Raw genomic sequence first — 4,069 nt, 5'->3', positions numbered from 1 at the left:
CCCAACGTCATGTTGAGGAATCAGATTATGGAAATCGTACAGGATCAGATGGCTTTTGGGGTACATCCCTTCATTAGGCCGACGTACACAAATCCATATCCTGATTGGGTAGACCAAGCATATCCATGGCCTAGAGGGTACAAAATGCAAGAATTCTCACTGTTTACCGGTTTAGGAGAGGCGTCTACTCTAGAACACATAGGGCGATTCACATTGCAAAGTGGTGATGTAACCGATTACCATAAAATGAGGCTTTTCCCTAGTTCGTTAATAGGAGTAGCTTTCTCCTAGTTCATCAACTTGCTAGCGAACTCTGTTCAAACATGACAACAATTGGAACAGTTATTTCACGCTCAGTTTTATAAAACTGAGTCTGAAGTCACTTTGGCTGATTTGGCGAATCTACATCAAATGCCAAACAAATGAGCAGAAAGTTTTCTCCAAAGGTTCAAGACAGCAAGAAGCAAGTGTTTTGTACCTCTGCCCGAAAAAGAATTTGTCAAAGACCCAAATTTTGATGTTCATACCATCAGTGACGAATCATACAACCAGGCCGAAATGTGTTTGGCCGAATTGGTCAAAAGAGATACGTATACTTGTTCCATAATGGCCAAGCCTAGACCATCGAGCAAAGATGAGCCCATAAAAGATGGAAACATAAAGGCTAGAATGTTCTCGTTCGATGTAACCAAAGCTGACCTTATATTTGATAAATTATATAGGGATAAGCAGATAAAGTTGAGCGATAAGCACAAATTGCCAAACCCTGAACAAATTAAGGATAAAAAAAATATTGTAAGTGGCATAATGCATGGTCACATTTGACTAACAATTGCTTGATTTTTCGCCATGTATTGCAGGATGCCAATGAATCAGGACGAATTACGTTCGACAATAAGAAGAAGATGACAGTGGATGAAAATCCTTTTCCACAGCCACTTGGAGTGAACATGGTGACGTCTGGATTCAAAAACAAGTTGCCAAAATTCAAGTTGGTCGTAGATGTTGGAGAAGAGGATCCTAGACCACATCCTAGTGTCTTTGAACGAATCAAGGGGAAAGAACCAAAAAAGGACGAAGACATCTTGTGTGCAAGATGTAAAAGAGAAATGAATGGCAATACGGAGAAACCAGGGATATGGCAGCATCCTCATCGCCTTACCTTCTTCCCAAACACTCAGCCTGGTAGAGGGCGAGGTACATCATTCTATAGAGGACCGCCTTTTGAGAGGCAGTTCAGGCCAGCAGATAATGGAAGAACATTCAGGCTGTAACCTCGCCGGCCAAATGTATGGCATTCATTCCAGTATAATGCAGGAAGGGCAATACCCTTCGATGAGATGACTAGAACCCAACAAAGGCATTTCCAACGAAACTATGGACGGATGATGAGGTAGCAATAGGGAGTACCACATCCTAAAGCGCCTAAACTACTCAAGGTAGCCAATCAAAATGTCCTCAAAGATAGTGACAAGACCGGTACAGACGAATCAATGAAAGAACTGCCAGAAACTTCTTCTCGAAGATCAAAGTTTGAGCGGGACAGAAGGGATGGAGAAAATCCAGATCAGCCCCTTACCATCCAATTCAGTACGTTACCTCCTGTCGTGGCCAATAATTACTTACTGGCCAATGAATTCAAGAATAAAGAAAAAGAAGAAGAGATGGAGGACAACGAAGGAGAAGCTTGCGTGCTGGAATGTGAAGAAGGCCAGACTTCTAGAGAGGCATCAATAGGGAGTGCCACATCCTAAAGTACCTAAACTACTCAAGGTATCCAATCAAAATGTCCTCAAAGATAGTGAAAAGACCGGTACAGACGAATCAATGAAAGAACTGCCAGAAACTTCTTCTCGAAGATCAAAGTTTGAGCGGGACAGAAGGGATGGAGAAAATCCAGATCAGCCCCTTACCATCCAGTTCAGTACGTTACCTCCTGTCGTGGCCAATAATTACTTACTGGCCAATGAATTCAAGAATAAAGAAAAAGAAGAAGAGAGGGAGGACAATGAAGGAGAAGCTTGCGTGCTGGAATGTGAAGAAAGCCAGACTTCTAGAGAGGCCTACAACGATGAAGAGGACGACGGGATGACAGTCATTGAAGAAGCAATCGACCTAGAAGTAGAAGGAAGAAAGAGAGGAGTATCGCACAATACTCTGTTGAAGCAACTACATCGAGAAGGAGTTCGCGAAGTAGACTTGTTGGGAAAACCATCTGGGCGTCCTTTCGATTTCTACGTACTGTACGGGACACCCAAAAGGAAGAAGAGAGTGCCTCGCTCTGAAAAGTATGGGTCACCTCCAAGAATAATGCCTCCTCCCACAAGTTGGGTAACTGATGAGGAAGCATTAGAAGAAGTTCAGGAGACAGAGGATCAGCGCGATATACTGCATGTCGACTTATCACAGGGGGATAATTCGACAGAAAACAAGCAAGAAGTAGAAATAGAGGCTATCAAAAAGGTTATTTTTAAACGGCCAGCCATGAAATTGACTAAACACTTGAGGCCATTGTACGTTAAAGCTCTAGTTAACGGCATCCCAGTGACAAAAGTGCTTGTTGACAATGGAGCAGCTATAAACACCATTCCATCTAGGATGATGAGGAAGTTCGCAAAGACGGAGGGTGACATGATTCCTACAGAAGTTATCCTCATGAGCTTTAATGGAGGAGCAACTTCAGCTAAGGGAGTTATGCCATTGGACATAACTATATTGACGACTACTAGGACCACTGTCTTCTTTGTAATAGATGGTCCTACTAGTTACAATGTGCTACTAGGAAGAGATTGGATACACGAAAGTCGCTGTATACCCTCATCGCTCCATCAATGCCTGATCTTTTGAAATAACAAAGGTGAAGCAGAGGTGGTACAGGCCGATCATAGGCCTTTTGTCGTAGAATCAAATTCGGTGGAAAAGTTCATGTACGAAAGAAACTATGGACCTGTCAGGGTAGTACAAGATGGGGAAACTATGGACTTGTCAGGGTAGTACAAGATGGGGAAGAAACTCAAGTTGTCGCACAAAGCGAAGAACCATTCTCAGTGGACGCACTCACTGAAATGTTCAAACAGATGAGGCCAAATATAGTGGCCCTAGAAGAGCCAGTAATTGGCAAAAGAATAATCAAGGAGTCTTGAATGGATTCTAAGTTACAAAAGCAAATGGCCGACATTCGGGCCTTCAAAGACAGACTGATGGCTTTCAATAAGGAATGCACTAACAAGGCGAAAGAAGAGACAGCCCTAAAAGCGCTGAAGAACAAGTTGGCAGTATTCGAGTCAGAATAAAGCATTGGCCGAGAAGTCAACAAGGTGGACTGTTTAGAAGAAGAAGTACTTACAAGGGAATTGGACGACGAAGTAATGCAGATTGTCAAGCCTGGATACGCTCAAGCACAAGACCCTCTGATCAAAGTAGACATTGGCAATGAAAGAGAAAATCGTCCAACATTCATCAGCCATATGCTAGATCAAGAGGTTAGTAATAAATTAATCGCTTTGCTAAAGGAGTATAAAGATTGTTTTGCTTGGGAATATGAACAAATGCCTGATTTAGATAGAGATTTGGTAGAACATAGGTCACCAACTAAGCCTAATTTTAAACCTCATAGGCAGCCTCCTAGACGTTTTGCTCCTAATGTACTCCCTAAAATCAAGAAAGAGATAGAGCGATTATTGAAAACAGGTTTTATTAGAACAGCCAGATATGTCGAATGGTTATCCAATATAGTGCCAGTACTAAAAAAGAATGGTAAACTAAGGGTGTGTATAGACTTTAAGAATTTAAACATAGCTACACCCAAAGATGAGTATCCAATGCCCACGGTGGATTCTTTAGTAGACTCGACTGCCGGACATGTCATGTATTCTTTCATGGATGGGTATTCAGGATACAATCAAATTTATATAGCTGAAGAAGACATATATAAAACTGCCTTTAGATGCCCTGGGTCTCTAGAATGTTTTGAATGGGTGGTTATGCCTTTCGGCCTAAAAAATGCAGGGACAACTTATCAAAGAGCAATGAATTTAATCTTTCATGATATGATAGGCAAGTTTGTTGA

Source organism: Olea europaea, chromosome 10 (genome assembly GCF_002742605.1).
Source record: "Olea europaea var. sylvestris chromosome 10, O_europaea_v1, whole genome shotgun sequence".
NCBI classification, from domain to species: Eukaryota; Viridiplantae; Streptophyta; class Magnoliopsida; order Lamiales; family Oleaceae; genus Olea; species Olea europaea.
Note: the sequence above shows the minus strand (reverse complement) of the source record.